Source organism: Gossypium raimondii, unplaced genomic scaffold (assembly GCF_025698545.1).
Source record: "Gossypium raimondii isolate GPD5lz unplaced genomic scaffold, ASM2569854v1 Contig00329, whole genome shotgun sequence".
Taxonomy (NCBI): Eukaryota; Viridiplantae; Streptophyta; class Magnoliopsida; order Malvales; family Malvaceae; genus Gossypium; species Gossypium raimondii.
Genome location: NW_026291429.1, coordinates 1 through 17,068, shown reverse-complemented (window position 1 = coordinate 17,068; position 17,068 = coordinate 1). Strand labels below are relative to the sequence as shown.

Here is a 17,068-nt window from a genome sequence, read left to right as displayed (position 1 = left end):
TTTTTTTAGTTGCATTTTCTCGACGTGGTGTAACTCATTCCTTATTTGCGTTTTGTGAAATAAACAATTTGAAACGATATTTGGTCAAATTTGCATTTAAATTCGAGGCGCAAGTGCGATAAGGGCAACCTTTATATGAATAGATTGCAAGAGTTGATTTGTGCGATCATACCAAAGACTAATGCACCGGATCCCATCGTAACTCCGCAGCTAAGCGTGCTTGGGCGAGAGTAGTACTAGGATGGGTGACCTCCGAAAGTCCTCGTGTTGCACCCTCCCATTTTATTTCATAGAATGTTTTTTTAGTTGCATTTTCTCGACGTGGTGTAACTCATTCGTTATTTTCGCTTTGTGAAATAAATAATTAGAACGATATTCGGTCAAATTTGCATTTAAATTCGAGGCAAGTGCGATCGTGGGCAACCTTTATATGAATAGATTGCGCAAGAGTTGACGGGTGCGATCATACCAAAGACTAATGCACCGGATCCCATCGTAACTCCGCAGCTAAGCGTGCTTGGGCGAGAGTAGTACTAGGATGGGTGACCTCCGAAGTCCTCGTGTTGCACCCTCCCATTTTATTTCATATAATTTTTTTAGTTGCATTTTCTCGACGTGGTGTAACTCATTCCTTATTTTCGCTTTTGTGAAATAAACAATTTGAAACGATATTTGGTCAAATTTGCATTTAAATTCGAGGCGCAGTGCGATAAGGGCAACCTTTATATGAATAGATTGCAAGAGTTGACGGTGCGATCATACCAAAGACTAATGCACCGGATCCCATCGTAACTCCGCAGCTTAAGCGTGCTTGGGCGAGAGTAGTACTAGGATGGGTGACCTCCGAAGTCCTCGTGTTGCACCCTCCCATTTTATTTCATAGAATGTTTTTTTAGTTGCATTTTCTACGTGTGTAACTCATTCGTTATTTTCGCTTTTGTGAAATAAATAATTAGAAACGATATTCTATCGAATTTGCATTTAAATTCGAGGCGCAAGTGCGATAAGGGCAACCTTTATATGAATAGATTGCGCAAGAGTTGACGGTGCGATCATACCAGCACTAATGCACCGGATCGCATTAGAACTCCGCAGTTAAGCGTGCTTGGGCGAGAGTAGTACTAGGATGGGTGACCTCCTGGGAAGTCCTCGTGTTGTACCCCTCCCATTTTATTTCATATAATTTTTTTTAGTTGCATTTTCTCGACGTGGTGTAACTCATTCCTTATTTGCGTTTTGTGAAATAAACAATTTGAAACGATATTTGGTCAAATTTGCATTTAAATTCGAGGCGCAAGTGCGATAAGGGGCAGCCTTTATATGAATAGATTGCGCAAGAGTTGACGGGTGCGATCATACCAGCACTAATGCACCGGATCCCATCAGAACTCCGCAGCTAAGCGTGCTTGGGCGAGAGTAGTACTAGGATGGGTGACCTCCTGGGAAGTCCTCGTGTTGCACCCCTCCCATTTTATTTCATAGAATGTTTTTTTTAGTTGCATTTTCTCGACGTGGTGTAACTCATTCGTTATTTTCGTTTTGTGAAATAAATAATCTGGAACGATATTCGGTCGAATTTGCATTTAAATTCGAGGCGCAAGTGCGATAAGGGGCAACCTTTATATGAATAGATTGCGCAAGAGTTGACGGGTGCGATCATACCAAAGACTAATGCACCGGATCCCATCGTAACTCCGCAGTTAAGCGTGCTTGGGCGAGAGTAGTACTAGGATGGGTGACCTCCTGGGAAGTCCTCGTGTTGCACCCCTCCCATTTTATTTCATAGAATGTTTTTTTAGTTGCATTTTCTCGACGTAGTGTAACTCATTCGTTATTTTCGTTTTGTGAAATGAATAATTAGGAACGATATTCGGTCGAATTTGCATTTAAATTCGAGGCGCAAGTGCGATCAGGGCAACCTTTATATGAATAGATTGCGCAAGAGTTGACGGTGCGATCATACCAAAGACTAATGCACCGGATCCCATCGTAACTCCGCAGCTTAAGCGTGCTTGGGCGAGAGTAGTACTAGGATGGGTGACCTCCGAAGTCCTCGTGTTGCACCCTCCCATTTTATTTCATATAATTTTTTTAGTTGCATTTTCTCGACGTGGTGTAACTCATTCGTTATTTATGCTTTTGTGAAATAAACAATTTGAAACGATATTTGGTCAAATTTGCATTTAAATTCGAGGCGCAAGTGCGATAAGGGCAACCTTTATATGAATAGATTGCGCAAGAGTTGACGGGTGCGATCATACCAAAGACTAATGCACCGGATCCCATCGTAACTCCGCAGCTAAGCGTGCTTGGGCGAGAGTAGTACTAGGATGGGTGACCTCCGGAAGTCCTCGTGTTGCACCCTCCCATTTTATTTCATAGAATGTTTTTTTAGTTGCATTTTCTCGACGTGGTGTAACTCATTCGTTATTTTCGCTTTGTGAAATGAATAATTAGAACGATATTCTATCGAATTTGCATTTAAATTCGAGGCGCAAGTGCGATCAGGGCAACCTTTATATGAATAGATTGCGCAAGAGTTGACGGTGCGATCATACCAAAGACTAATGCACCGGATCGCATTAGAACTCCGCAGTTAAGCGTGCTTGGGCGAGAGTAGTACTAGGATGGGTGACCTCCTGGGAAGTCCTCGTGTTGCACCCCTCCCATTTTATTTCATATAATTTTTTTAGTTGCATTTTCTCGACGTGGTGTAACTCATTCCTTATTTGCGTTTTGTGAAATAAACAATTTGAAACGATATTTGGTCAAATTTGCATTTAAATTCGAGGCGCAAGTGCGATAAGGGGCAGCCTTTATATGAATAGATTGCGCAAGAGTTGACGGTGCAAGATCATACCAAAGACTAATGCACCGGATCCCATCGTAACTCCGCAGCTTAAGCGTGCTTGGGCGAGAGTAGTACTAGGATGGGTGACCTCCTGGGAAGTCCTCGTGTTGCACCCCTCCCATTTTATTTCATAGAATGTTTTTTTTTAGTTGCATTTTCTCGACGTAGTGTAACTCATTCGTTATTTTCGTTTTGTGAAATGAATAATTAGGAACGATATTCGGTCGAATTTGCATTTAAATTCGAGGCGCAAGTGCGATCAGCGGCAACCTTTATATGAATAGATTGCGCAAGAGTTGACGGGTGCGATCATACCAGCACTAATGCACCGGATCGCATTAGAACTCCGCAGTTAAGCGTGCTTGGGCGAGAGTAGTACTAGGATGGGTGACCTCCTGGGAAGTCCTCGTGTTGCACCCCTCCCATTTTATTTCATATAATTTTTTTTAGTTGCATTTTCTCGACGTGGTGTAACTCATTCCTTATTTTGCTTTGTGAAATAAACAATTTGAAACGATATTTGGTCAAATTTGCATTTAAATTCGAGGCGCAAGTGCGATAAGGGCAACCTTTATATGAATAGATTGCAAGAGTTGACGGGTGCGATCATACCAAAGACTAATGCACCGGATCCCATCGTAACTCCGCAGCTAAGCGTGCTTGGGCGAGAGTAGTACTAGGATGGGTGACCTCCGGAAGTCCTCGTGTTGCACCCTCCCATTTTATTTCATAGAATGTTTTTTTAGTTGCATTTTCTCGACGTGGTGTAACTCATTCGTTATTTTCGCTTTGTGAAATAAATAATTAGAACGATATTCTATCAAATTTGCATTTAAATTCGAGGCTAAGTGCGATAAGGGCAACCTTTATATGAATAGATTGCGCAAGAGTTGACGGGTGCGATCATACCAAAGACTAATGCACCGGATCCCATCGTAACTCCGCAGCTAAGCGTGCTTGGGCGAGAGTAGTACTAGGATGGGTGACCTCCGGAAGTCCTCGTGTTGCACCCTCCCATTTTATTTCATAGAATGTTTTTTTAGTTGCATTTTCTCGACGTGTGTAACTCATTCGTTATTTTCGCTTTGTGAAATAAATAATTAGAAACGATATTTGGTCAAATTTGCATTTAAATTCGAGGCGCAAGTGCGATAAGGGCAACCTTTATATGAATAGATTGCAAGAGTTGACGGGTGCGATCATACCAAAGACTAATGCACCGGATCCCATCGTAACTCCGCAGCTAAGCGTGCTTGGGCGAGAGTAGTACTAGGATGGGTGACCTCCGAAGTCCTCGTGTTGCACCCTCCCATTTTATTTCATATAATTTTTTTTAGTTGCATTTTCTCGACGTGGTGTAACTCATTCGTTATTTTCGTTTTGTGAAATAAACAATTTGAAACGATATTTGGTCAAATTTGCATTTAAATTCGAGGCGCAAGTGCGATAAGGGCAACCTTTTATATGAATAGATTGCGCAAGAGTTGACGGGTGCGATCATACCAAAGACTAATGCACCGGATCCCATCGTAACTCCGCAGCTAAGCGTGCTTGGGCGAGAGTAGTACTAGGATGGGTGACCTCGGAAGTCCTCGTGTTGCACCCCTCCCATTTTATTTCATAGAATGTTTTTTTTTAGTTGCCTTTTCTCGACGTAGTGTAACTCATTCGTTATTTTCGTTTTGTGAAATGAATAATTAGAACGATATTCTATCGAATTTGCATTTAAATTCGAGGCGCAAGTGCGATCAGGGCAACCTTTATATGAATAGATTGCGCAAGAGTTGACGGGTGCGATCATACCAAAGACTAATGCACCGGATCCCATTAGAACTCCGCAGCTTAAGCGTGCTTGGGCGAGAGTAGTACTAGGATGGTGACCTCCGGAAGTCCTCGTGTTGCACCCTCCCATTTTATTTCATATAATTTTTTTAGTTGCATTTTCTCGACGTGGTGTAACTCATTCGTTATTTTCGCTTTGTGAAATAAACAATTTGAAACGATATTTGGTCAAATTTGCATTTAAATTCGAGGCTAAGTGCGATAAGGGCAACCTTTATATGAATAGATTGCGCAAGAGTTGACGGGTGCGATCATACCAAAGACTAATGCACCGGATCCCATCGTAACTCCGCAGCTAAGCGTGCTTGGGCGAGAGTAGTACTAGGATGGGTGACCTCCGGAAGTCCTCGTGTTGCACCCTCCCATTTTATTTCATAGAATGTTTTTTTAGTTGCATTTTCTCGACGTGGTGTAACTCATTCGTTATTTTCGCTTTGTGAAATAAATAATTTGAAACGATATTTGGTCAATTTGCATTTAAATTCGAGGCGCAAGTGCGATAAGGGGCAACCTTTATATGAATAGATTGCGCAAGAGTTGACGGTGCGATCATACCAAAGACTAATGCACCGGATCCCATCGTAACTCCGCAGCTAAGCGTGCTTGGGCGAGAGTAGTACTAGGATGGGTGACCTCCTCGAAGTCCTCGTGTTGCACCCTCCCATTTTATTTCATAGAATGTTTTTTTAGTTGCATTTTCTCGACGTGGTGTAACTCATTCGTTATTTTCGCTTTGTGAAATGAATAATTAGAACGATATTCTATCGAATTTGCATTTAAATTCGAGGCGCAAGTGCGATCAGCGGCAACCTTTATATGAATAGATTGCGCAAGAGTTGACGGGTGCGATCATACCAAAGACTAATGCACCGGATCCCATCGTAACTCCGCAGCTAAGCGTGCTTGGGCGAGAGTAGTACTAGGATGGGTGACCTCCTCGAAGTCCTCGTGTTGCACCCTCCCATTTTATTTCATATAATTTTTTTAGTTGCATTTTCTCGACGTGGTGTAACTCATTCGTTATTTTCGTTTTGTGAAATAAATAATTTGAAACGATATTTGGTCAAATTTGCATTTAAATTCGAGGCGCAAGTGCGATAAGGGGCAACCTTTATATGAATAGATTGCGCAAGAGTTGACGGTGCGATCATACCAAAGACTAATGCACCGGATCCCATCGTAACTCCGCAGCTAAGCGTGTTTGGGCGAGAGTAGTACTAGGATGGGTGACCTCCGGAAGTCCTCGTGTTGCACCCCTCCCATTTTATTTCATATAATTTTTTTTTAGTTGCATTTTCTCGACGTGGTGTAACTCATTCGTTATTTTCGTTTTGTGAAATAAAAAATTTGAAACGATATTTGGTCAAATTTGCATTTAAATTCGAGGCGCAAGTGCGATAAGGGCAACCTTTATATGAATAGATTGCGCAAGAGTTGACGGGTGCGATCATACCAAAGACTAATGCACCGGATCCCATCGTAACTCCGCAGCTAAGCGTGCTTGCGAGAGTAGTACTAGGATGGGTGACCTCCTGGGAAGTCCTCGTGTTGCACCCCTCCCATTTTATTTCATAGAATGTTTTTTTTTAGTTGCATTTTCTCGACGTAGTGTAACTCATTCGTTATTTTCGTTTTGTGAAATGAATAATTAGGAACGATATTCGGTCGAATTTGCATTTAAATTCGAGGCGCAAGTGCGATCAGCGGCAACCTTTATATGAATAGATTGCGCAAGAGTTGACGGGTGCGATCATACCAGCACTAATGCACCGGATCGCATTAGAACTCCGCAGTTAAGCGTGCTTGGGCGAGAGTAGTACTAGGATGGGTGACCTCCTGGGAAGTCCTCGTGTTGCACCCTTCCCATTTTATTTCATATAATTTTTTTTAGTTGCATTTTCTCGACGTGGTGTAACTCATTCGTTATTTGAGTTTTGTGAAATAAACAATTTGAAACGATATTTGGTCAAATTTGCATTTAAATTCGAGGCGCAACAGCGATAAGGGGCAGCCATTATATGAATAGATTGCGCAAGAGTTGACGGGTGCGATCATACCAGCACTAATACACCGGATCCCATCAGAACTCCGCAGTTAAGCGTGCTTGGGCGAGAGTAGTACTAGGATGGGTGACCTCCTGGGAAGTCCTCGTGTTGCACCCCTCCCATTTTATTTCATAGAATGTTTTTTTTTAGTTGCCTTTTCTCGACGTAGTGTAACTCATTCGTTATTTTCGTTTTGTGAAATGAATAATTAGGAACGATATTCGTTCGAATTTGCATTTAAATTCGAGGCGCAAGTGCGATCAGGGGCAACCTTTATATGAATAGATTGCGCAAGAGTTGACGGGTGCGATCATACCAAAGACTAATGCACCGGATCGCATTAGAACTCCGCAGTTAAGCGTGCTTTGGGCGAGAGTAGTACTAGGATGGGTGACCTCCGGAAGTCCTCGTGTTGCACCCCTCCCATTTTATTTCATATAATTTTTTTTAGTTGCATTTTCTCGACGTGGTGTAACTCATTCGTTATTTGAGTTTTGTGAAATAAACAATTTGAAACGATATTTGGTCAAATTTGCATTTAAATTCGAGGCGCAAGTGCGATAAGGGCAGCCTTTATATGAATAGATTGCGCAAGAGTTGACGGGTGCGATCATACCAGCACTAATGCACCGGATCCCATCAGAACTCCGCAGCTAAGCGTGCTTGGGCGAGAGTAGTACTAGGATGGGTGACCTCCTGGGAAGTCCTCGTGTTGCACCCCTCCCATTTTATTTCATAGAATGTTTTTTTTTAGTTGCATTTTCTCGACATGGTGTAACTCATTCGTTATTTTCGTTTTGTGAAATAAATAATCTGGAACGATATTCGGTCGAATTTGCATTTAAATTCGAGGCGCAAGTGCGATCAGGGGGAACCTTTATATGAATAGATTGCGCAAGAGTTGACGGGTGCGATCATACCAGCAGTAATGCACCGGATCGCATTAGAACTCCGCAATTAAGCGTGCTTGGGCGAGAGTAGTACTAGGATGGGTGACCTCCTGGGAAGTCCTCGTGTTGCACCCTCCCATTTTATTTCATATAATTTTTTTTTAGTTGCATTTTCTCGACGTGGTGTAACTCATTCCTTATTTGCGTTTTGTGAAACAAACAATTTGAAACGATATTTGGTCAAATTTGCATTTAAATTCGAGGCGCAAGTGCGATAAGGGGCAGCCTTTATATGAATAGATTGCGCAAGAGTTGACGGGTGCGATCATACCAAAGACTAATGCACCGGATCCCATCGTAACTCCGCAGCTAAGCGTGCTTGGGCGAGAGTAGTACTAGGATGGGTGACCTCCGGAAGTCCTCGTGTTGCACCCTCCCATTTTATTTCATAGAATGTTTTTTTAGTTGCATTTTCTCGACGTGGTGTAACTCATTCGTTATTTTCGCTTTGTGAAATGAATAATTAGAACGATATTCTATCGAATTTGCATTTAAATTCGAGGCGCAGTGCGATCGGGGCAACCTTTATATGAATAGATTGCAAGAGTTGACGGCAAAAGCGATCATACCAAAGACTAATGCACCGGATCCCATCGAACTCCGCAGCTAAGCGTGCTTGGGCGAGAGTAGTACTAGGATGGGTGACCTCCGGAAGTCCTCGTGTTGCACCCTCCCATTTTATTTCATATAATTTTTTTTAGTTGCATTTTCTCGACGTGGTGTAACTCATTCGTTATTTTCGCTTTGTGAAATAAATAATTTGAAACGATATTTGGTCAAATTTGCATTTAAATTCGAGGCGCAAGTGCGATAAGGGCAACCTTTATATGAATAGATTGCAAGAGTTGACGGTGCGATCATACCAAAGACTAATGCACCGGATCCCATCGTAACTCCGCAGCTAAGCGTGCTTGGGCGAGAGTAGTACTAGGATGGTGACCTCCGGAAGTCCTCGTGTTGCACCCTCCCATTTTATTTCATATAATTTTTTTTAGTTGCATTTTCTCGACGTGGTGTAACTCATTCGTTATTTTCGCTTTTGTGAAATAAATAATTGAAACGATATTTGGTCAAATTTGCATTTAAATTCGAGGCGCAAGTGCGATAAGGGCAACCTTTATATGAATAGATTGCGCAAGAGTTGACGGGTGCGATCATACCAAAGACTAATGCACCGGATCCCATCGTAACTCCGCAGCTAAGCGTGCTTGGGCGAGAGTAGTACTAGGATGGGTGACCTCCGGGAAGTCCTCGTGTTGCACCCCTCCCATTTTATTTCATAGAATGTTTTTTTTTAGTTGCCTTTTCTCGACGTAGTGTAACTCATTCGTTATTTTCGTTTTGTGAAATGAATAATTAGGAACGATATTCGTTCGAATTTGCATTTAAATTCGAGGCGCAAGTGCGATCAGCGGCAACCTTTATATGAATAGATTGCGCAAGAGTTGACGGTGCGATCATACCAAAGACTAATGCACCGGATCGCATTAGAACTCCGCAGCTAAGCGTGCTTGGCTTAGAGAGTAGTACTAGGATGGGTGACCTCCTGGGAAGTCCTCGTGTTGTACCCCTCCCATTTTATTTCATATAATTTTTTTAGTTGCATTTTCTCGACGTGGTGTAACTCATTCCTTATTTGCGTTTTGTGAAATAAACAATTTGAAACGATATTTGGTCAAATTTGCATTTAAATTCGAGGCGCAAGTGCGATAAGGGGCAGCCTTTATATGAATAGATTGCGCAAGAGTTGACGGGTGCGATCATACCAGCACTAATGCACCGGATCCCATCAGAACTCCGCAGTTAAGCGTGCTTGGGCGAGAGTAGTACTAGGATGGGTGACCTCCTGGGAAGTCCTCGTGTTGCACCCCTCCCATTTTATTTCATAGAATGTTTTTTTAGTTGCCTTTTCTCGACGTAGTGTAACTCATTCGTTATTTTCGTTTTGTGAAATGAATAATTAGGAACGATATTCGGTCGAATTTGCATTTAAATTCGAGGCGCAAGTGCGATCAGGGGCAACCTTTATATGAATAGATTGCGCAAGAGTTGACGGGTGCGATCATACCAAAGACTAATGCACCGGATCGCATTAGAACTCCGCAGCTAAGCGTGCTTGGGCGAGAGTAGTACTAGGATGGTGACCTCCGGAAGTCCTCGTGTTGTACCCCTCCCATTTTATTTCATATAATTTTTTTAGTTGCATTTTCTCGACGTGGTGTAACTCATTCCTTATTTGCGTTTTGTGAAATAAACAATTTGAAACGATATTTGGTCAAATTTGCATTTAAATTCGAGGCGCAAGTGCGATAAGGGCACCTTTATATGAATAGATTGCGCAAGAGTTGACGGTGCGATCATACCAAAGACTAATGCACCGGATCCCATCGTAACTCCGCAGCTAAGCGTGCTTGGGCGAGAGTAGTACTAGGATGGGTGACCTCCGAAGTCCTCGTGTTGCACCCTCCCATTTTATTTCATAGAATGTTTTTTTAGTTGCATTTTCTCGACGTGTGTAACTCATTCGTTATTTTCGCTTTGTGAAATGAATAATTAGAACGATATTCTATCGATTTGCATTTAAATTCGAGGCGCAAGTGCGATCGTGGGCAACCTTTATATGAATAGATTGCGCAAGAGTTGACGGGTGCGATCATACCAAAGACTAATGCACCGGATCGCATTAGAACTCCGCAGCTAAGCGTGCTTGGGCGAGAGTAGTACTAGGATGGGTGACCTCCGGAAGTCCTCGTGTTGCACCCTCCCATTTTATTTCATATAATTTTTTTAGTTGCATTTTCTCGACGTGGTGTAACTCATTCGTTATTTATGCTTTTGTGAAATAAACAATTTGAAACGATATTTGGTCAAATTTGCATTTAAATTCGAGGCGCAAGTGCGATAAGGGCAACCTTTATATGAATAGATTGCGCAAGAGTTGACGGGTGCGATCATACCAAAGACTAATGCACCGGATCCCATCGTAACTCCGCAGCTAAGCGTGCTTGGGCGAGAGTAGTACTAGGATGGGTGACCTCCGGAAGTCCTCGTGTTGCACCCTCCCATTTTATTTCATAGAATGTTTTTTTAGTTGCATTTTCTCGACGTGGTGTAACTCATTCGTTATTTTCGCTTTGTGAAATAAATAATTAGAACGATATTCTATCGAATTTGCATTTAAATTCGAGGCGCAAGTGCGATCGGGGCAACCTTTATATGAATAGATTGCGCAAGAGTTGACGGGTGCGATCATACCAAAGACTAATGCACCGGATCCCATCAGAACTCCGCAGTTAAGCGTGCTTGGGCGAGAGTAGTACTAGGATGGGTGACCTCCTGGGAAGTCCTCGTGTTGCACCCCTCCCATTTTATTTCATATAATTTTTTTTTAGTTGCATTTTCTCGACGTGGTGTAACTCATTCGTTATTTTCGTTTTGTGGAATGAATAATTAGGAACGATTTTCGGTCAAATTTGCATTTAAATTCGAGGCGCAAGTGCGATCAGGGGCAACCTTTATATGAATAGATTGCGCAAGAGTTAACAGGTGCGATCATACCAGCACTAATGCACCGGATCCCATCAGAACTCCGCAGTTAAGCGTGCTTGGGCGAGAGTAGCACTAGGATGGGTGACCTCCGGAAGTCCTCGTGTTGCACCCTCCCATTTTATTTCATATAATTTTTTTAGTTGCATTTTCTCGACGTGGTGTAACTCATTCGTTATTTTCGCTTTGTGAAATAAACAATTTGAAACGATATTTGGTCAAATTTGCATTTAAATTCGAGGCGCAGTGCGATAAGGGCAACCTTTATATGAATAGATTGCGCAAGAGTTGACGGGTGCGATCATACCAAAGACTAATGCACCGGATCCCATCGTAACTCCGCAGCTAAGCGTGCTTGGGCGAGAGTAGTACTAGGATGGGTGACCTCCGGAAGTCCTCGTGTTGCACCCTCCCATTTTATTTCATAGAATGTTTTTTTAGTTGCATTTTCTCGACGTGGTGTAACTCATTCGTTATTTTCGCTTTGTGAAATAAATAATTGAAACGATATTCGGTCAAATTTGCATTTAAATTCGAGGCGCAAGTGCGATAAGGGCAACCTTTATATGAATAGATTGCGCAAGAGTTGACGGTGCGATCATACCAAAGACTAATGCACCGGATCCCATCGTAACTCCGCAGCTAAGCGTGTTTGGGCGAGAGTAGTACTAGGATGGGTGACCTCCGGAAGTCCTCGTGTTGCACCCTCCCATTTTATTTCATAGAATGTTTTTTTAGTTGCATTTTCTCGACGTGGTGTAACTCATTCGTTATTTTCGCTTTGTGAAATGAATAATTAGAACGATATTCTATTCAATTTGCATTTAAATTCGAGGCTAAGTGCGATCAGGGCAACCTTTATATGAATAGATTGCAAGAGTTGACGGGTGCGATCATACCAAAGACTAATGCACCGGATCGCATTAGAACTCCGCAGCTTAAGCGTGCTTGGGCGAGAGTAGTACTAGGATGGTGACCTCCGAAGTCCTCGTGTTGCACCCTCCCATTTTATTTCATATAATTTTTTTAGTTGCATTTTCTCGACGTGGTGTAACTCATTCGTTATTTGAGTTTTGTGAAATAAACATTTTGAAACGATATTTGGTCAAATTTGCATTTAAATTCGAGGCGCAAGTGCGATAAGGGCAACCTTTATATGAATAGATTGCAAGAGTTGATTTGTGCGATCATACCAAAGACTAATGCACCGGATCCCATCGTAACTCCGCAGCTAAGCGTGCTTGGGCGAGAGTAGTACTAGGATGGGTGACCTCCTCGAAGTCCTCGTGTTGCACCCTCCCATTTTATTTCATAGAATGTTTTTTTAGTTGCATTTTCTCGACGTGGTGTAACTCATTCGTTATTTTCGCTTTGTGAAATAAATAATTAGAACGATATTCTATCGAATTTGCATTTAAATTCGAGGCTAAGTGCGATCAGGGCAACCTTTATATGAATAGATTGCGCAAGAGTTGACGGGTGCGATCATACCAAAGACTAATGCACCGGATCGCATTAGAACTCCGCAGCTAAGCGCAAGTTGGGCGAGAGTAGTACTAGGATGGTGACCTCCGAAGTCCTCGTGTTGCACCCTCCCATTTTATTTCATATAATTTTTTTAGTTGCATTTTCTCGACGTGGTGTAACTCATTCGTTATTTGCTTTGTGAAATAAACAATTTGAAACGATATTTGGTCAAATTTGCATTTAAATTCGAGGCGCAAGTGCGATAAGGGCAACCTTTATATGAATAGATTGCGCAAGAGTTGATTTGGTGCGATCATACCAAAGACTAATGCACCGGATCCCATCGTAACTCCGCAGCTAAGCGTGCTTGGGCGAGAGTAGTACTAGGATGGGTGACCTCCGGAAGTCCTCGTGTTGCACCCCTCCCATTTTATTTCATAGAATGTTTTTTTTTAGTTGCATTTTCTCGACGTGGTGTAACTCATTCGTTATTTTCGTTTTGTGAAATAAATAATCTGGAACGATATTCGGTCGAATTTGCATTTAAATTCGAGGCGCAAGTGCGATCAGGGGGAACCTTTATATGAATAGATTGCGCAAGAGTTGACGGTGCGATCATACCAGCACTAATGCACCGGATCCCATTAGAACTCCGCAGTTAAGCGTGCTTGGGCGAGAGTAGTACTAGGATGGGTGACCTCCTGGGAAGTCCTCGTGTTGCACCCCTCCCATTTTATTTCATAGAATGTTTTTTTTTAGTTGCATTTTCTCGACGTAGTGTAACTCATTCGTTATTTTCGTTTTGTGAAATGAATAATTAGGAACGATATTCGGTCGAATTTGCATTTAAATTCGAGGCGCAAGTGCGATCAGGGCAACCTTTATATGAATAGATTGCGCAAGAGTTGACGGTGCGATCATCATACCAAAGACTAATGCACCGGATCCCATCGAACTCCGCAGGTTAAGCGTGCTTGGGCGAGAGTAGTACTAGGATGGGTGACCTCCTGGGAAGTCCTCGTGTTGCACCCCTCCCATTTTATTTCATATAATTTTTTTTTAGTTGCATTTTCTCGACGTGGTGTAACTCATTCGTTATTTGCGTTTTGTGAAATAAACAATTTGAAACGATATTTGGTCAAATTTGCATTTAAATTCGAGGCGCAAGTGCGATAAGGGCACCTTTATATGAATAGATTATGCAAGAGTTGATTGGTGCGATCATACCAAAGACTAATGCACCGGATCCCATCAGAACTCCGCAGCTAAGCGTGCTTGGGCGAGAGTAGTACTAGGATGGGTGACCTCCTGGGAAGTCCTCGTGTTGCACCCCTCCCATTTTATTTCATAGAATGTTTTTTTTTAGTTGCATTTTCTCGACGTAGTGTAACTCATTCGTTATTTTCGTTTTGTGAAATGAATAATTAGGAACGATATTCGGTCTAATTTACATTTAAATTCGAGGCGCAAGTGCGATCAGCGGCAACCTTTATATGAATAGATTGCGCAAGAGTTGACGGGTGCGATCATACCAAAGACTAATGCACCGGATCCCATTAGAACTCCGCAGCTTAAGCGTGCTTGGGCGAGAGTAGTACTAGGATGGGTGACCTCCTCGAAGTCCTCGTGTTGCACCCTCCCATTTTATTTCATATAATTTTTTTTGTTGCATTTTCTCGACGTGGTGTAACTCAATTGTTATTTGCATTTTGTGAAATAAACAATTTGAAACGAAATTTGGTCAAATTTGCATTTAAATTCGTGGCGCAACTGCGATAAGGTGCAACCTTTATATGAATAGATTGCGCAAGAGTTGACGGTGCGATCATACCAAAGACTAATGCACCGGATCCCATCGTAACTCCGCAGCTTAAGCGTGCTTGGGCGAGAGTAGTACTAGGATGGGTGACCTCCGGAAGTCCTCGTGTTGCACCCTCCCATTTTATTTCATAGAATGTTTTTTTAGTTGCATTTTCTCGACGTGTGTAACTCATTCGTTATTTTCGCTTTGTGAAATAAATAATTAGAAACGATATTCTATCAAATTTGCATTTAAATTCGAGGCGCAAGTGCGATCAGGGGCAACCTTTATATGAATAGATTGCAAGAGTTGACGGGTGCGATCATACCAGCACTAATGCACCGGATCGCATTAGAACTCCGCAGTTAAGCGTGCTTGGGCGAGAGTAGTACTAGGATGGGTGACCTCCTGGGAAGTCCTCGTGTTGTACCCCTCCCATTTTATTTCATATAATTTTTTTAGTTGCATTTTCTCGACGTGGTGTAACTCATTCCTTATTTGCGTTTTGTGAAATAAACAATTTGAAACGATATTTGGTCAAATTTGCATTTAAATTCGAGGCGCAAGTGCGATAAGGGGCAGCCTTTATATGAATAGATTGCGCAAGAGTTGACGGGTGCGATCATACCAAAGACTAATGCACCGGATCCCATCGTAACTCCGCAGCTAAGCGTGCTTGGGCGAGAGTAGTACTAGGATGGTGACCTCCGAAGTCCTCGTGTTGCACCCTCCCATTTTATTTCATAGAATGTTTTTTTAGTTGCATTTTCTCGACGTGGTGTAACTCATTCGTTATTTTCGCTTTGTGAAATAAATAATTAGAACGATATTCTATCGAATTTGCATTTAAATTCGAGGCGCAAGTGCGATAAGGGCAACCTTTATATGAATAGATTATGCAAGAGTTGATTGGTGCGATCATACCAAAGACTAATGCACCGGATCCCATTAGAACTCCGCAGCTTAAGCGTGCTTGGCGAGAGTAGTACTAGGATGGGTGACCTCCGGAAGTCCTCGTGTTGCACCCTCCCATTTTATTTCATAGAATGTTTTTTTAGTTGCATTTTCTCGACGTGTGTAACTCATTCGTTATTTTCGCTTTGTGAAATGAATAATTAGAACGATATTCTATCAAATTTGCATTTAAATTCGAGGCGCAAGTGCGATCAAGGGCAACCTTTATATGAATAGATTGCGCAAGAGTTGACGGGTGCGATCATACCAAAGACTAATGCACCGGATCCCATTAGAACTCCGCAGCTAAGCGTGTTTGGGCGAGAGTAGTACTAGGATGGGTGACCTCCGGAAGTCCTCGTGTTGCACCCTCCCATTTTATTTCATATAATTTTTTTTAGTTGCATTTTCTCGACGTGTGTAACTCATTCGTTATTTTCGTTTTGTGCAATAAACAATTTGCAACGATATTTGGTCGAATTTGCATTTAAATTCTAGGCGCAACTGCGATAAGGGGCAGCCTTATAATGAATAGATTGCGAAAAAGTTGACGGGTGCGATCATACCAGCACTAATGCGCCGGATCCCACCAGAACTCCGCAGTTAAGCGTTCTTGGGCGAGAGTAGTACTAGGATGGGTGACCTCGTGGGAAGTCCTCGTGTTGCACCCCTCCCATTTTATTTCATAGAATGTTTTTTTTTAGTTGCATTTTCTCGACGTGGTGTAACTCATTCGTTATTTTCGTTTTGTGAAATAAATAATTTGGAACGATATTCGGTCAAATTTGCATTTAAATTCGAGGCGCAAGTGCGATAAGGGGCAGCCTTTATATGAATAGATTGCGCAAGAGTTGATGGGTGCGATCATACCAGCACTAATGCACCGGATCCCATCAGAACTCCGCAGCTAAGCGCGCTTGGGCGAGAGTAGTACTAGGATGGGTGACCTCCTGGGAAGTCCTCGTGTTGCACCACTCCCATTTTATTTCATAGAATGTTTTTTTTTAGTTGCATTTTCTCGACATGGTGTAACTCATTCGTTATTTTCGTTTTGTGAAATGAATAATTAGAACGATATTCTATCAAATTTGCATTTAAATTCGAGGCTAAGTGCGATCAGGGCAACCTTTATATGAATAGATTGCGCAAGAGTTGACGGGTGCGATCATACCAAAGACTAATGCACCGGATCCCATTAGAACTCCGCAGCTTAAGCGTGCTTGGGCGAGAGTAGTACTAGGATGGGTGACCTCGAAAGTCCTCGTGTTGCACCCTCCCATTTTATTTCATATAATTTTTTTTAGTTGCATTTTCTCGACGTGGTGTAACTCATTCGTTATTTTCGCTTTTGTGAAATAAACAATTTGAAACGATATTTGGTCAAATTTGCATTTAAATTCGAGGCGCAAGTGCGATAAGGGCAACCTTTATATGAATAGATTGCGCAAGAGTTGACGGGTGCGATCATACCAAAGACTAATGCACCGGATCCCATCGTAACTCCGCAGCTTAAGCGCTTTTAAGAGAGTAGTACTAGGATGGGTGACCTCCGGAAGTCCTCGTGTTGCACCCTCCCATTTTATTTCATAGAATGTTTTTTTAGTTGCATTTT

The 17,068-nt window shown here is 42.2% G+C and overlaps 19 non-coding genes and 37 pseudogenes across 19 annotated transcripts; all 56 read left to right on the top strand.

Annotated features, from left to right (window-relative positions):
* Positions 1-158: 158 nt before the first annotated feature.
* Positions 159-276, top strand: LOC128038917 (5S ribosomal RNA; annotated as a pseudogene).
* Positions 277-455: 179 nt separating this feature from the next.
* Positions 456-572, top strand: LOC128038904 (5S ribosomal RNA; annotated as a pseudogene).
* Positions 573-748: 176 nt separating this feature from the next.
* Positions 749-866, top strand: LOC128038932 (5S ribosomal RNA; annotated as a pseudogene).
* A 178-nt stretch (positions 867-1,044) lies between these two features.
* On the top strand, positions 1,045-1,163 carry LOC128038942 (5S ribosomal RNA). Its single transcript, XR_008193675.1, has one exon. It is a non-coding gene; the product is annotated as a 5S ribosomal RNA (ribosomal RNA).
* A 182-nt stretch (positions 1,164-1,345) lies between these two features.
* LOC128038974 (5S ribosomal RNA) lies at positions 1,346-1,464 on the top strand. The gene has a single exon (XR_008193694.1). It is a non-coding gene; the product is annotated as a 5S ribosomal RNA (ribosomal RNA).
* A 184-nt stretch (positions 1,465-1,648) lies between these two features.
* LOC128038954 (5S ribosomal RNA) lies at positions 1,649-1,768 on the top strand. Its single transcript, XR_008193687.1, has one exon. It is a non-coding gene; the product is annotated as a 5S ribosomal RNA (ribosomal RNA).
* A 181-nt stretch (positions 1,769-1,949) lies between these two features.
* LOC128038931 (5S ribosomal RNA) lies at positions 1,950-2,067 on the top strand (annotated as a pseudogene).
* Positions 2,068-2,247: 180 nt separating this feature from the next.
* LOC128038892 (5S ribosomal RNA) lies at positions 2,248-2,365 on the top strand (annotated as a pseudogene).
* A 179-nt stretch (positions 2,366-2,544) lies between these two features.
* Positions 2,545-2,664, top strand: LOC128038951 (5S ribosomal RNA). The gene has a single exon (XR_008193684.1). It is a non-coding gene; the product is annotated as a 5S ribosomal RNA (ribosomal RNA).
* Positions 2,665-2,844: 180 nt separating this feature from the next.
* Positions 2,845-2,967, top strand: LOC128038920 (5S ribosomal RNA; annotated as a pseudogene).
* A 185-nt stretch (positions 2,968-3,152) lies between these two features.
* LOC128038907 (5S ribosomal RNA) lies at positions 3,153-3,271 on the top strand. Its single transcript, XR_008193665.1, has one exon. It is a non-coding gene; the product is annotated as a 5S ribosomal RNA (ribosomal RNA).
* Positions 3,272-3,449: 178 nt separating this feature from the next.
* On the top strand, positions 3,450-3,567 carry LOC128038891 (5S ribosomal RNA; annotated as a pseudogene).
* A 179-nt stretch (positions 3,568-3,746) lies between these two features.
* Positions 3,747-3,864, top strand: LOC128038979 (5S ribosomal RNA; annotated as a pseudogene).
* A 178-nt stretch (positions 3,865-4,042) lies between these two features.
* On the top strand, positions 4,043-4,159 carry LOC128038903 (5S ribosomal RNA; annotated as a pseudogene).
* A 181-nt stretch (positions 4,160-4,340) lies between these two features.
* LOC128038895 (5S ribosomal RNA) lies at positions 4,341-4,457 on the top strand (annotated as a pseudogene).
* A 183-nt stretch (positions 4,458-4,640) lies between these two features.
* On the top strand, positions 4,641-4,758 carry LOC128038910 (5S ribosomal RNA; annotated as a pseudogene).
* A 178-nt stretch (positions 4,759-4,936) lies between these two features.
* On the top strand, positions 4,937-5,054 carry LOC128038978 (5S ribosomal RNA; annotated as a pseudogene).
* A 180-nt stretch (positions 5,055-5,234) lies between these two features.
* Positions 5,235-5,353, top strand: LOC128038902 (5S ribosomal RNA; annotated as a pseudogene).
* Positions 5,354-5,534: 181 nt separating this feature from the next.
* LOC128038971 (5S ribosomal RNA) lies at positions 5,535-5,653 on the top strand (annotated as a pseudogene).
* Positions 5,654-5,832: 179 nt separating this feature from the next.
* LOC128038973 (5S ribosomal RNA) lies at positions 5,833-5,950 on the top strand (annotated as a pseudogene).
* A 182-nt stretch (positions 5,951-6,132) lies between these two features.
* LOC128038898 (5S ribosomal RNA) lies at positions 6,133-6,250 on the top strand (annotated as a pseudogene).
* Positions 6,251-6,435: 185 nt separating this feature from the next.
* On the top strand, positions 6,436-6,554 carry LOC128038929 (5S ribosomal RNA). The gene has a single exon (XR_008193667.1). It is a non-coding gene; the product is annotated as a 5S ribosomal RNA (ribosomal RNA).
* A 182-nt stretch (positions 6,555-6,736) lies between these two features.
* Positions 6,737-6,855, top strand: LOC128038952 (5S ribosomal RNA). Its single transcript, XR_008193685.1, has one exon. It is a non-coding gene; the product is annotated as a 5S ribosomal RNA (ribosomal RNA).
* Positions 6,856-7,040: 185 nt separating this feature from the next.
* LOC128038957 (5S ribosomal RNA) lies at positions 7,041-7,159 on the top strand. The gene has a single exon (XR_008193690.1). It is a non-coding gene; the product is annotated as a 5S ribosomal RNA (ribosomal RNA).
* Positions 7,160-7,340: 181 nt separating this feature from the next.
* Positions 7,341-7,459, top strand: LOC128038963 (5S ribosomal RNA). The gene has a single exon (XR_008193693.1). It is a non-coding gene; the product is annotated as a 5S ribosomal RNA (ribosomal RNA).
* A 185-nt stretch (positions 7,460-7,644) lies between these two features.
* On the top strand, positions 7,645-7,763 carry LOC128038944 (5S ribosomal RNA). Its single transcript, XR_008193677.1, has one exon. It is a non-coding gene; the product is annotated as a 5S ribosomal RNA (ribosomal RNA).
* A 182-nt stretch (positions 7,764-7,945) lies between these two features.
* LOC128038977 (5S ribosomal RNA) lies at positions 7,946-8,063 on the top strand (annotated as a pseudogene).
* A 180-nt stretch (positions 8,064-8,243) lies between these two features.
* Positions 8,244-8,360, top strand: LOC128038916 (5S ribosomal RNA; annotated as a pseudogene).
* Positions 8,361-8,537: 177 nt separating this feature from the next.
* Positions 8,538-8,654, top strand: LOC128038922 (5S ribosomal RNA; annotated as a pseudogene).
* A 180-nt stretch (positions 8,655-8,834) lies between these two features.
* LOC128038965 (5S ribosomal RNA) lies at positions 8,835-8,953 on the top strand (annotated as a pseudogene).
* A 184-nt stretch (positions 8,954-9,137) lies between these two features.
* LOC128038919 (5S ribosomal RNA) lies at positions 9,138-9,259 on the top strand (annotated as a pseudogene).
* Positions 9,260-9,440: 181 nt separating this feature from the next.
* LOC128038890 (5S ribosomal RNA) lies at positions 9,441-9,559 on the top strand. The gene has a single exon (XR_008193663.1). It is a non-coding gene; the product is annotated as a 5S ribosomal RNA (ribosomal RNA).
* A 183-nt stretch (positions 9,560-9,742) lies between these two features.
* LOC128038906 (5S ribosomal RNA) lies at positions 9,743-9,859 on the top strand (annotated as a pseudogene).
* A 178-nt stretch (positions 9,860-10,037) lies between these two features.
* Positions 10,038-10,154, top strand: LOC128038914 (5S ribosomal RNA; annotated as a pseudogene).
* Positions 10,155-10,333: 179 nt separating this feature from the next.
* LOC128038960 (5S ribosomal RNA) lies at positions 10,334-10,451 on the top strand (annotated as a pseudogene).
* Positions 10,452-10,631: 180 nt separating this feature from the next.
* On the top strand, positions 10,632-10,749 carry LOC128038976 (5S ribosomal RNA; annotated as a pseudogene).
* Positions 10,750-10,929: 180 nt separating this feature from the next.
* Positions 10,930-11,049, top strand: LOC128038943 (5S ribosomal RNA). Its single transcript, XR_008193676.1, has one exon. It is a non-coding gene; the product is annotated as a 5S ribosomal RNA (ribosomal RNA).
* Positions 11,050-11,232: 183 nt separating this feature from the next.
* Positions 11,233-11,349, top strand: LOC128038948 (5S ribosomal RNA). The gene has a single exon (XR_008193681.1). It is a non-coding gene; the product is annotated as a 5S ribosomal RNA (ribosomal RNA).
* Positions 11,350-11,527: 178 nt separating this feature from the next.
* Positions 11,528-11,645, top strand: LOC128038975 (5S ribosomal RNA; annotated as a pseudogene).
* Positions 11,646-11,824: 179 nt separating this feature from the next.
* Positions 11,825-11,942, top strand: LOC128038894 (5S ribosomal RNA; annotated as a pseudogene).
* Positions 11,943-12,119: 177 nt separating this feature from the next.
* On the top strand, positions 12,120-12,236 carry LOC128038925 (5S ribosomal RNA; annotated as a pseudogene).
* Positions 12,237-12,413: 177 nt separating this feature from the next.
* Positions 12,414-12,532, top strand: LOC128038909 (5S ribosomal RNA; annotated as a pseudogene).
* Positions 12,533-12,711: 179 nt separating this feature from the next.
* Positions 12,712-12,828, top strand: LOC128038927 (5S ribosomal RNA; annotated as a pseudogene).
* A 178-nt stretch (positions 12,829-13,006) lies between these two features.
* LOC128038897 (5S ribosomal RNA) lies at positions 13,007-13,124 on the top strand (annotated as a pseudogene).
* A 184-nt stretch (positions 13,125-13,308) lies between these two features.
* Positions 13,309-13,427, top strand: LOC128038918 (5S ribosomal RNA). Its single transcript, XR_008193666.1, has one exon. It is a non-coding gene; the product is annotated as a 5S ribosomal RNA (ribosomal RNA).
* Positions 13,428-13,610: 183 nt separating this feature from the next.
* Positions 13,611-13,733, top strand: LOC128038911 (5S ribosomal RNA; annotated as a pseudogene).
* Positions 13,734-13,914: 181 nt separating this feature from the next.
* LOC128038947 (5S ribosomal RNA) lies at positions 13,915-14,034 on the top strand. Its single transcript, XR_008193680.1, has one exon. It is a non-coding gene; the product is annotated as a 5S ribosomal RNA (ribosomal RNA).
* Positions 14,035-14,219: 185 nt separating this feature from the next.
* LOC128038967 (5S ribosomal RNA) lies at positions 14,220-14,339 on the top strand (annotated as a pseudogene).
* A 179-nt stretch (positions 14,340-14,518) lies between these two features.
* Positions 14,519-14,637, top strand: LOC128038924 (5S ribosomal RNA; annotated as a pseudogene).
* A 179-nt stretch (positions 14,638-14,816) lies between these two features.
* Positions 14,817-14,935, top strand: LOC128038935 (5S ribosomal RNA). The gene has a single exon (XR_008193668.1). It is a non-coding gene; the product is annotated as a 5S ribosomal RNA (ribosomal RNA).
* A 181-nt stretch (positions 14,936-15,116) lies between these two features.
* Positions 15,117-15,232, top strand: LOC128038921 (5S ribosomal RNA; annotated as a pseudogene).
* A 180-nt stretch (positions 15,233-15,412) lies between these two features.
* Positions 15,413-15,530, top strand: LOC128038923 (5S ribosomal RNA; annotated as a pseudogene).
* A 180-nt stretch (positions 15,531-15,710) lies between these two features.
* LOC128038950 (5S ribosomal RNA) lies at positions 15,711-15,828 on the top strand. Its single transcript, XR_008193683.1, has one exon. It is a non-coding gene; the product is annotated as a 5S ribosomal RNA (ribosomal RNA).
* Positions 15,829-16,008: 180 nt separating this feature from the next.
* On the top strand, positions 16,009-16,127 carry LOC128038940 (5S ribosomal RNA). The gene has a single exon (XR_008193673.1). It is a non-coding gene; the product is annotated as a 5S ribosomal RNA (ribosomal RNA).
* A 185-nt stretch (positions 16,128-16,312) lies between these two features.
* On the top strand, positions 16,313-16,431 carry LOC128038938 (5S ribosomal RNA). Its single transcript, XR_008193671.1, has one exon. It is a non-coding gene; the product is annotated as a 5S ribosomal RNA (ribosomal RNA).
* A 182-nt stretch (positions 16,432-16,613) lies between these two features.
* Positions 16,614-16,731, top strand: LOC128038905 (5S ribosomal RNA; annotated as a pseudogene).
* Positions 16,732-17,068: the final 337 nt, after the last annotated feature.